Genomic DNA, 12,565 nt, shown 5'->3' on the forward strand with positions numbered 1-12,565 from the left:
TATACAGCACTTTAATGTTTGCAAAGTACTTTACAAGTATTAACTCATCCTATACCCTATTTGAAGTCACTGGTGTTCTCATACTTTGGCATGTCATAGCTGATACCTTTTGTTTAAAAAAAGAAAAAGACAAGATCAGGCTTGTATCAGAAAGGAGATTATAAAAAGTGCTTTGCTAGGAATTCATGCACCACTCTGAAGTATTTGAACCTAACTTCATTCTGTTTTGCAAATAAGTGAGATTTTTCCATCACCTTCCTTAATGTAGGCATTGCTATGCTTGATGTTAACCAATCAATTAATGGTTCAACAAGTATTTATTAAATATCTACTGTGTGTTGGGCTGGTGCTACATTGCAGTTACCAAAAAAAAAAATATACACACACACACACACACACACACACACACACACACACACATACACACACACATACACACACACACACACACACACACACACACACACACACACACAAGACCTGCTCTCAAGGAGCTTACATTCTATCAGGAGAAAAAGCACGTACAAATATAAATATATACAGAATAAAGATATTTGAAAGAAAAACAAGTTAGTTAAGTTCTAAGTATCTTCAGAGGAGGTACATCATGAGTTGGGAGAATCAGGAAAAAATTTATGTAGAAAATGGTACTTGAACTGCATCAGGAAGAGGGGGATTCTGTGAAGGGAAAGGAAGGAGGCAGAACATTTCACGTGTGAAGGATTACCAGTATAAAGGCATAGAGACAAGTGACGGAGTGTCATTTGGGAGAAGCAGGGAGGATAGTCTGGCTGACTTACAGATTGTAGTAGTGCTAACAGTATACAAGGTTTAGGCTACATGTTTGAGCCAACCTGAACTTTCCTTGAATTAATTTGTGACTAGAAATTTCCCACCTCCTCCTTTAGTCATTCCCTCTCTCTTCTCTGACTTTTTTTTCTTCTCAACCCTCCAAAGTATAGTTTTTGACTGATGTTGAATTACTTTGTTCTCTGTGTTGCTTTGATTCCTATCAACTCAACTTCTATCAACTTTTGCCTTTCACTTTGGTTCCAGTAGAAATCAATTTTTGAAATGCTCTCTTTTGGTACAGTTGGTATACTAGTTGGCTTCATGCCATCAAACTCAAAAGAAGGTTTTTTAAAATTCCAGTCTAAGTATTCTCATCACTTTTTTCAAAATCAGTCAAGACACTGGCATTGTTTTTGCCATATGTTTCACTATTAGCTAGCATTTCTGGAATTTGTATTAAGTATAGATTTTTTTAAAATTTTATTAATTTATTTTGATTTATCAACAATCACTTCCATAAGCTTTTGAGTTGAAAATTTTTCTCCCCCTTCCTCCCCCCCACCCTCCCCAAGACAGCGCACAATCTGATATAGGCTTTACATTTACATTCCTATTAAACATATTTTCACATTAGTGAAGTTGTAAGTAAAAATTAAAACCAACAGGAGGAACCATCAGAATGATGAAACAAAACTCAACAGAAGTGATAGCAATTCGACTTCCATAGTTCTTTCTTTGGATGTGGACAGCATTTTCTATCCCGAGGCCTCTGGAGATATCTTAGATTCTTGTAATGCTGAGAACGGTTCAGTTTAACAATATTAGTCATCGCATAACGTGGCTGTTATTGTGTACAAAGTCCTCTTGGTTCTGCTCACTTCACTCACCATCAGACCATATAAGTCTTTCCAGGTTTTTCTGAAGTCAGCCTCTTCATCATTTCTTATAGCACAATAGTATTCCATTACATTCATATACCACAACTTGCTCAGCCATTCCCTGATTGATGGGTATCCCCTCAATTTCCAATTCTTTGCCACCACAAAAAGAGCTGTTATGAATATTTTTGTACATGTGGGTCCTTTTCCCATTTGTTTGATCTCTTTGGGATATAGCCCTAGAAGTGCTATTGCTGGATCAAAGGGTATGCACATTTTTGTAGCCCTTTGGGTTAAGTATAGATTTTTAATGCCTTAAGGTTCTTCAGCTTTTCCCTCTTCCAATTTAAATAGCTTCTTAATTTTTTCATTTATTTCTTCTTATTTGAGTTTGTTTCTTAGATGAATCGTCCTGCATTAATCTTCAATAATACATTGTTGCACAACTATAGAACAGAGTCATGGCCAAAAAGCAGTATCAAGTCCTTGCCTACAACTGGTGAGATGTTTCCAATTTTGTTATAACATACTATTGGGGTGGGTGCCGCCACAGAGTACAAAGCAATCATATTTTCATTCCATTTCACATATGTTCATGGTTTTGCCAATGTTAATGTTAAATACCATTTGCACCAAAGGATTTCCAGCAGATAGAAAGACAGATAGATAGGAAAGTGGGAGGAGGGAGAGAAGCAAGGAAAGAAGGAAGTTAGGAAGTTAGGAAGTTAGGAAGGAAGGAAGGAAGGAAGGAAGGAAGGAAGGAAGGAAGGAAGGAAGGAAGGAAGGAAGGAAGGAAGGAAGGGGAGAGGGAGAGAGGAAAAGGAGATTTTTATGAAGTACTTACTGTGTGCTAGGCACTGTTCTAAGCACTGGGGACACATACAGGCAAGCACATCAGTCTCTACCATCAAAGAGCCAACATTCCAACAGGGGAAGGCAACATATAAAGGGAAAGTGGAGAGGCAGGGTGAGGGTGGAGAAAGGAAGGGTGTTAGCATAGGGACAAAGCAGTTGGCTAGAAGGAGAACAGAGAAGAGGAAGAGGAGGAAAAAAATTTCGGAGAGTTGACCTGTGAATGAGGTAAAGCATGGCTGGGGCCCCTCCTGAAACAGTAGCTTGAGCAGGCAGTAAGCAATCAGGAGGGTAAGATCTCAGGGTGGAGGTTTCTCCAGAGGGAGGTATGGGTATTTCTGATTTGTTCCTATATATCTTGTCCCTTTATGGTCTCAGAACATAAAAGAGGGTCCTCCATGTCACAATGATTCCGAGTAGGAAGGAAGAGACTTTGTTAGACTGACAGCGGTAGTTACATCACACTCGCCACAGGGGTTGGCTGTCATTGTTATTGTTATTACTGTTATTATTAAATGCACCAGATGTGGTAAAGGGATTGAATCCGCATATGTTTATTTTGAAACACTGATGATATCTGGTGGAATACTATTATATCAACCATGATGTGTGAGAGGAAATAATCTTGTTAATTAGACATATTAAACAGTGAAAAAGCATATAACACTATATCACCTTGCATAAATCACCTGGCATTTCAAAAACTATTCAAATTTGTTTAGTCTCTCTAATGAGAGATGTTTAGGGAAATCTAAAAATCTCACTTTATACAGGATTAAGGTCAGCTTAGCCCACACTCAAAAGCAAAATTCTTTAGGAAATTGAAGGTAGAGAGCCTTCCTCATTCAAAAGTGAAATTCCATTGTCAGGAAAATCACTAATATCCCCAACTATCAGGGGAATAGGTCTAATTCCTACTGCAGGATCTGCTAAAGTGAAACTGCTTCTTTAGTTGCTAGGAAACAACCAACTCATTATATGCCATTATCAGCACCCTAGAGAAGGAAACTGGCATCTGCCTCACATTTGGGGATACTGGAGATTGAAGTAATAGCACCACAGTGGCTGCCAAAAATCCCTGGTCTCCCAGGGTTTGCTTTGTGACTACAGCAGGTGCTGACATCAGCCCTGTCTTTGAAGTTTTCATTCCTGTAGCTTTTTTCAAACAGCTGAAGAGATTTCTCCCAAAATTCCACATTTTCACATTCAAACCTCCACATTTCAGCTAAGTTATTTCTCTGGCAAATCTAATAGGGGTTGGGAAGGACTGCTTGAGGCTAAAGATTAAAAGAGTTGCTGATCAGATGGAATTTATGGGATCTTTATGTTGATAATTACTAAAAAATAATGCTCAAGGTGGAAGGTAAAAGAAAACATAAAAAGATCAGGAAGAAAATAAGGCACAAAAAAAAAAGAAAGAAAGAAAAGAAAACAAGGCACACAAGTTGCCAAACACAGACATGAATTATTTTATTATCCTCTATTTAACTGGCTATTAAACACTGTCTCATATTTGCAATATCACTGAATCCAAATATAATAATAAGTAACATTTCTGTAACACTTTAAGGTTTGTAATGCACTTCATATACGTTACCTTACTGGTTCCTAACAACAATCCTATGATATAACATCTGTAGGTATTATTATTATCATTATTATTATTATGAAAGTCAATAATGGCTACATTTGTTCATGTAATTTATTCCTCTTTTAATAGATCATTTGCTATTGAAATAGGATAGATGAATATACCTGGAAATTGCTTGATGCTGACACTGAGTCTTACAGGACCCTTAGGACCACTGCTTCTGAGGCCTGGAATGTTATCTGTCCCCTACCTGAGATTTTCAAGGCCTGGTAAGACAACTGAAGAGGTAGCCTCCACCTTCCTTAATGCCTTCATTCAATGAGTCTTTATTAAACAATCCTGAGGCAATATTCCCTACATACATTTTTAACTATGAGACCATATATATTTGGATGATGCACTTATATGCCTGAAATCAAGTTTTATGAACCTATAATGTAGAGTGTTGGCCTTATCTTTGATATCACTCAAAGATCTGCATGGGTAGACTTGAATTCAAAGGTTACACATTAGGGCTCAGAGAGATTGCTGGAAATCCTGTGGAAAAACTAAGAGACTGGAGCTAGGACTTACCAGGGAAACAACCCCAAATGGCTTTGCTTCATGAGAAAGGCCAGTGCATTCCACCCCAAAGAGATCACAGGAAGGGGAAAAGAACTCACATGTACAAAAATACTTGTAGCAGCTCTTTTTATAATGTCGAAGAACTAGAAGCTAAAGGGATTCCTATCAATTATGGACTAGCTGAACATGGCATATGAATACGATGGAATACTACTGTACTGTAATAAATGATGAAAAGGATGGTTTAAAAGAAATGTGGGAAGACATGTATAAACTGATGCAGAGTGAAGAAGAGCAGAATGATAAGAATAATTAAGGTAGCAACATTGTAAACTGTGAGAGACTTAAGAATTCCAATCAATACAATGACCAACTGTGATTCCAGAAGACTAATGGTGAACCATTCTGCCCATCTCCTGACAGAGAGATGACAGATTCAAGATGCAGAATGAGACCTACATTTTCAGAAATTAACAATGTTGGAATTTGTTTTGATTGACTATGTATCTTTGTTCCAAGGGTTTTGTTTTTCTTCTTTCTTACAAGTTGGGAAGGAAGAGTGGGAAAGAGATAAAATAAATGCTTGTTAACTGAAAAATTTTAAATTAAAAAGATGGGTCAATACATTCAGAGTCTAGCCTGTCAATCAGAGGAATGCAAATGCCTCAAGGAAATCCTGAGGCCCTGGTAGCTCCTAGGTCACTTAGCTTGTGATGTAACTACCCAGAATATGATTGCCCTAATAAAGACTGTATATACCAGGCTTTCCTAATTACCAGTTTCCCTTAAGGTTAGAAAGCAATGACCATCAAACTGGATGTGTGTCACCCAGCATCAGTCAAATAAGCACTACATGGAGGGGATGGCATTTGAGCTGTCCCTTGATAAATAGAATTGGATAGGCAGAACTAAGTAAGAAGGGTATTACAGGAAGAGGGAACAGCACAACCAAAGACAGAGACGGAACAGTTATAGGGTCTGTCTGACCTACCTCATACTGCATCTTCCCTAACATATACATTCCTCCCCCCTGACTCCCACCCTATTTTATTCATCCTAATACTTCACAATTTTGCTTCCTGAATAAACCTTTTCCTCTCTGTTGTTTCCTTCCAAATTCTTTCCAATATAGGTAGGTTCCATGCTGCCTCAGACCGCACCTCTAAAAGCCTTCTCTACATTTTCCTATACAAACCAACCTCCCGGGGTCACATTGTGAGAAAACTTCTCTCCTTACTTCTTATCCTGTCATTTTAACAGAAACTGTGCTTCCCCACCACCACCCCAACAACCTGTGTCTCTAGATGCCTGCTCCCAAAGAGACCTCACTTTTCCCACGTTCCCTGACTCAGTGAAAGAATAGGAAGGGTAAATCTGTTCCTCCTCGGCTAATGGTACTTCCAGGACATTGATTCACCGCCATCATGCCACTTCTCATTTTAAGTCCATGCCAATTTATATTAGCTTTTTCAAATCACTACCACTATCCACTTCTGCCTCCAGGCCCTATAATTGCAAGAACTGTTTTTACTTTCTCTTTTCATGACCAGCACTTAGCCTGGCACATACAAATAATGTAATAAATGGTTGTTGACTGATTGATTGATGTCCTTCCTTAAGGACTCTGACAGTTTTCTTTTTTTATTACATCTTCAGAGACTTCCACATACACACTGACACTAGCAGCGTGACTAGAGCTTGGACTTGGCCATCACATAGCACTTCTTCACCTTCCAAATCCTGAGCTTAGCACCCTTTCTCCAACCACAATGTCCTTACCTGTCATTTTTCCTATTCCCCACTAACATAACTACTGAAACTTTTCCATGTTTGTTCCTTTGCTACTGATACTCTAATCAATCCATTAGCCCCTTTTTGACTAAACTTGATTCCCTGGCTAGCATGACTACATGGCCATCTACTTCAATGGTCTATTCATCACCATCATCACCCTCTCTCTCACACACACTCTCTTCACCCTCCCTCCTTGTCCTCCCCTCCTCTCCTCTCCTTCCCCTCCCCTCCCTCCTCTCCCCTCCTTCCCCTTCCCTCCTCCTCCTCTTCCTCCTCCTTCTTTTCTTCTTCTCTCTCTCTCTCCCCCCTTATCTTCACCATTTGGTTTCCTTCAATCCTCACCTTAACCCCACCTTCTATAAGAAGCCTTTCCCAATCCCCTTAATGCTACTGCCTTCGCCCTGAGATTATTTCCAATTTATTCTGTATATGTTTGTTTGTACAAAGTTGTTTGCATGTTGTAACCTCCCCCCCCCCACTATATAGTAGGCTCCTTGAGGGCAAGGAGAGTTTTTGCCTCTCTTTGTATCACCACTGCTTAACAGAGTATCTGGCATACAGTAGGTGCTTAGTAAAGGTTTGTTCTGCTGTTGTTCAGTCATGTCAGACTCTTCATGACATCATTTGGGGTTTTCTTGGCAGAGATACTGGAGTGGTTTGCATTTCCTTTTCCAGGTCATTTTACAGACAAGGAAAATGAGGCAAACCAGATTAAGTGACTTGCCCAGGGTCACACAACTAGTAAGTGTCTGAGGCCAGATTTGAACTCAGGTGCTCCTGACTCCAGACCCAGCGCTCTATCTACTACACCACCTAGCTGCCCCAAATCTTTGTTCATCTCACTTCAGTTCACTAATACCCTACATTTCTCTGTCCTTTAACTTTCCACTGTACTAAATCTCAGCCTTTTATCAGCCAGTCCTTTTCTCTGATTTATCAGCTTCTACTTCCAGGCTTTTGAGGTTGCTGAAGAAAATTATGAAATTGGGCTGGGATCAACTGGCCCACCTCTAGCTGACTTCAAGTAGCTCCTCACCCAACATTCCTTTCCTTCGTTTCTCTTCTATCCCTTAGCAAACTCCCCATAACAGCTGTTCTGAACCTCCTCTACATTCGCCAACCCCTAATCCCACTGCAGCCTCCCTCACTCCTGGCAGCTGAACTTGTCTCTGCTATACTGAAAAAATCTTGAGTATGTGGAAGGAGGTAAGGACCTACCCTCACTTCTGCTTTAAAGCATTCTTTCTATACTTCCACTTCCTTTCTTTCTTCCAGTCTCAACAGAAGAGATGCCTCTCCCCCTTTCCAAGTAACAGAACAACCTTAGCTTCTGATCACCTCCCCTCCACCTTCCTACAGGATCTTGCTCCCTACAATTCTCCCTCCATTCTCTAGCATTTTCAATCTCTCTCTTTTCCTATTCTCCCTTCTAACTAAAAACATTCACAAGTATCTCCTATTTAGGAAAAATAAATCATTAGATTCTACAATCGAGGTCCTAAAAAAGTCATTAGATTCTTTCTAAACAAAAGTTCCTGTTTCTCTTCCTCCCTTCATGGCCTGACCTTCTAAATGAATGATTTCTACGCACTGTCTTCATTTCTTTATGCCATCCTTTAATCCCTGCAATCTGACTTCGGCCTTCATCATTCTAATGAAGCTGTATTCTCAAAAACTACCAGTAGCCACATTAACCCTAAGTTTACTTGTGTTTTCTAGATCCCGATTCTCACTTCTCTGTAGCATTGACCATCTGTCTTTCTCAAAATTCCTTCCTCAGCTACAGTAATGCTACTATCCTCATTTTTCTACCTTTCTAATGAATATTGTTTTGTCTTCTTTACTAGCTCCTTTTATTATCTTACCCTTTAATTGTAGGGGTTCCTTAGGCCTTGACCTTCCTGTCATATATTCCCTCCTTTGGAGCACTAAAGTAACCAAGTATTTATTAAAGACAATGTGCCAGGTACTGTGTTAAGCACTGGGGACACAAAAAGAAGCAAAAAGGGAACTTGCCCTCAAGAGGCTTACATTTTAATAACAGAAGAGGACACAAAAGAAGGAGAAGGTACTCATGCTGGTGAATGGTGGTGAAGTCTAGTAAATCAGAAGCAGAATGCAATGAAGAGTAGCTGACCTCAGTCCTTCCTCAAAGTGAAGGTTCCATGAGGAATTCAGCAATTGGAGAAGGGAGCTGCAGGGCTGGAGAGATATTCCATGGTGAATCTCTAATGAATTCAACTATTACCTGAATATGGTTGACTTCAAAACCCTATTTTCCACCCTAGCAACATCCCCAATTCTCCATTAGACATTTACATCTGGATGTACATCCAGCAGCCCAAACTCAAAGGAGTCCAAAACCAACCTTATCACCCTCTCCAAAAAAACTAGTTCCTGTTTCTGGCTTCCATATAGTAATCAAGGTTACTGTCATTCTCCCAGTTACAAGGCATGAAGTGGCAAAGTTATCTTTGACTCTGTCATTCCTTTGCACCTCATATCTCCTTAGTCACCAACTTCTTAATAATAGCACCTGAATTTTTCCTTTCCTTTCTACAATTGTCACCAACCTCATTCTGCCCTTGTCACCTCATATATGAATTACTTTAGCAGAACAAAAGGTCCAGAATATCAAGGGAACTAATGAAAAGAAATATTAGGGAAGGTAGCCTAGCCATTCCAGATCTTAAATTGCATTATAAAGCAGCAATCATCAAAACTACTTGGTACTGGCTAAGAAATAGAGTGGTAGAGGGGCAGCTAAGTGGAGCAGTGGATAGAGCACTGGCCCTGAATTCAGGAGGACCCGAATTCAAATCCAGCCTCAGACACATAACACTAGCTGTGTGACCCTGGGCAAGTCACTTAACCCCATTGCCTAGACAAAAAAAAAGAAAAGAAAAGAAAAGAAAAGGAATAGAGTGGTGGTTCAGTGGAATAGGTTAGGTATGCAAGACACAGTAGTCAATAATACAGTAATCTACTATTTGATAAATTCAAAGACCCCAGCTTCTGCGATAAGAACTCACTATTTGACAAAAATTGCTATGAAAACTAGAAAACAGTATGGCAGAAACTTGGCAGAGACCAAACTCTTACACCATATATCCAAATAAAGTCAAAATGGGTTCATGATTTAGACATAAGGCTAATACTATAAGCAAACTAGAAGAGCAAGGAATAGTTTACCTGTCAGATTATGGAGAACAGAAGAATTTATGACCAAACAAGAGATAGAGAACATTATGAAAAGGGTAATTTTGATTACATTAAATTGAAAAGTTTTTGCACAAACAAAGACAATGCAACCAAGATTAAGAGGGAAGCAGAAACCTGGGAAAGAATTTTTACAACCAGTGTCTCTGATAAGGGCCTCATTTCTAAAATATATAGGGAACCTCATAAGTCAAATTTATAAGAATACAAGTCATTCCCCAATTGATAAATGGTCAAATGATATGAGCAGGCAGTTTTCAGAGGAAGAAATTAAAGCTATCTCTAGTCATATGAAAAATGCTCTAAATTGTTATTGATCAGAGAAATGCAAATCAAAACAACTTGAGGTAGCACATCACACCTATCAGATTGGCCAACATGACAAAACAGGAAAATGATAAATGTTGGAGAAGATACGGGAAAATTGGAACACTAATGCATTGTTGGTGGAGTTGTGAAATGATCCAACCATTCTGGAAAGTAACTTGGAACTATGCCCAAAGGGCTATACAAATGTGCATACCCTTTGATCCAGTACTTCTAGGTCTGTATCTCAAAGAGATCACAGAAATGGGAAAAGGACCTACATGTACAAAAATATTTATAGCGGCTCTTTCTGTGGTGGCAAAGAATTGGAAATTGAGAGGATGCCCATCAAATGGGGAATGGCTGAGCAAGTTGTGGTATATGAAATGTAACAGAATACTACTGTGCTATAAGAAATGATGAACAGGCTGACTTCAGAAAAACTTGGAAAGACTTGTATGGACTAACGCTGAGTGAAATGAGCAGAACCAGGAGAACGTTGTACACAGTAACAGCCACATTGTGTGATAAGTAACTTTGATAGACTTAACCCTTCCCAGCAATGCAAGGATCTAATACATCTCCAAAAGTCTCATGATGGAAACTGATATGCACACCCAGAGAAAGAACTATGGAGTTTGAATGCAGATTGCAGCATACTATTTGCTCTTTTTTTTTTCCTTCTGTTGTGTTTTGTTTCCTCTTTCTGGTGGTTCCTCCTATTGGTTCTAATTTTTACTTACAACATCACTAATGTGAAAATATGTTTAATAGGAATGTATATGTAGAGCCTATATCAGATTGCACACTGTCTTGGGGAGGGAGGTGGGGAGTGAGGGGGAGAAAAATTTAAAACTGAAAAGCTTATGGAAGTGAATGTTGAAAACTAAAATTAAACTAATAAAAAAAAAGCTCACAGTAAAATAAATAAATAAAATTACATTGCTCCTTAATTCCACATGCCTATATCCTATTATCCTCCAAGACCCAGCTCAACTTCCACCTCCTCCAATGTCCAACCATCTCATACCTTTGCACTCCTATTTGCTTTTCTAAGTCCTTTATTTGGTACTTAATTACACTCTACCTTGTATTACTAAGACGCAACACAGGGTAGTGGACAGAGGGTAACCTTGGATTCAAGAACTCCAAGGTTCAAGTCCCACCCCAGACACAGAGTTGAGTGACAAAAGGCAAGTCACTTAACCTGTCAGTACACCCCAGAAAACTCTCTAAGTCTGTAAGTTACAGAGGTGTTGCTCATATATGTACTAGCAGAAGGATTTTATACACCAAGAATTCCTTACTCTGATGAAATGGTCCGAACCAAAACATTACGTTACTATTTTTTTAAAATACATTTTTACTGATACCCTGTTTTGATATCACCTATATTTTCCTCTTTATTAATTCTTCTCTCCCCAACCACCCCGAGATCTATCCCTTATAATCAAGAATTTTTTTAAGAAGGAAGAGAAAAAAATCAGTAAAACTAATCAACATGTTGGGAAAAAAAATCTGGCACTATAGACAATGTTCCACATCTGTGGACACCCACTTTTGAAAACAGAGTTGTTTTGTTGTTTTTGTTGGCTTTTGGGGGGGAAGAAAGGCGGGGGTAGTCCTTCTCATATCTTTCCCTTGGAACCATGCCTTATATTATTACTTGCTTTTGTTTCCTGTGCTAGATAATTAAGTTCCTTAAGTTTAAGGATCCTCTCCTTGCTTCTGTAACCCCACTAGTAAGTAGCAGAAAGCTATGCATATGAAACATTCAATAAACATTGTTTTAAAGAAATGAATAAGGATTATGAGCAAAATGAATTATTCAAACTTCTTAAAACTGTCCTTGTGTCTTCTGAGGGACTCTTTCTGCAGCTGATTATAGACTCCAAAATTGGGAGGTAAGGAAGCAAATATATGGGGTAGAGTACAATATGTACGTTAGTTATCTACATATATATTCACATCCAGGTCACACATCCATGCAGGATATAACTACTTGGTAGGTTGCAACCTGAGACAGATTTTTTAATATCAGAGTGAATTTTCTCTGCTACTAGTTCACCTCCAGCTTGCCTCTACCTAGTATTATTTAATGTATAAGAAGTTAACACAAATTAATTTTTAAGTTATTCTAAGACAAACATCATTGGAAGCTTAAATCTGCTGAACATACACATAAAAACATACATACGTGCAAACATCCATTCCTAAATCCAACATAAATGACATTTGGATCATTCTTTATTCTGGCATGCCCATTTAACTGCTGCCCTCTTTACATGTATAATTAAAAGTTGACAAGATGAATACGTATAATTCTACAGACAGACAGACAGAGACAGTACGCTACCTCATTATGGAGCAATTTTAAGTAGCAGGCACCATAATACATGCGTTATTTTTGCTCAGAGAACTCCTGCTCAGCCCTTACAACACAAAAATGGCTACAATGTGATTAACAATAACTCAGAGGGAGGCAAATTACTGACTTACTCCACAATACTGCATAAAGTGAAAAAAAATTATGACTTTTGTACTTATAGCCAATGGAAAAGATTAAATC

At 38.7% G+C, this 12,565-nt stretch overlaps 1 protein-coding gene across 2 annotated transcripts in view; it reads right to left on the reverse strand.

The window, feature by feature from the left end:
* Positions 1-12,565, reverse strand: part of NUBPL (NUBP iron-sulfur cluster assembly factor, mitochondrial) — a 301,075-nt gene that overhangs the window by 168,514 nt on the left and 119,996 nt on the right. The gene's annotated exons all lie outside the window — the stretch shown is intronic.

The sequence above is a fragment of the Phascolarctos cinereus genome, unplaced genomic scaffold (assembly GCF_003287225.1).
Source record: "Phascolarctos cinereus isolate Bilbo 61053 unplaced genomic scaffold, phaCin_HiC Scaffold_3;HRSCAF=262, whole genome shotgun sequence".
In the NCBI taxonomy this organism is placed as follows: domain Eukaryota; kingdom Metazoa; phylum Chordata; class Mammalia; order Diprotodontia; family Phascolarctidae; genus Phascolarctos; species Phascolarctos cinereus.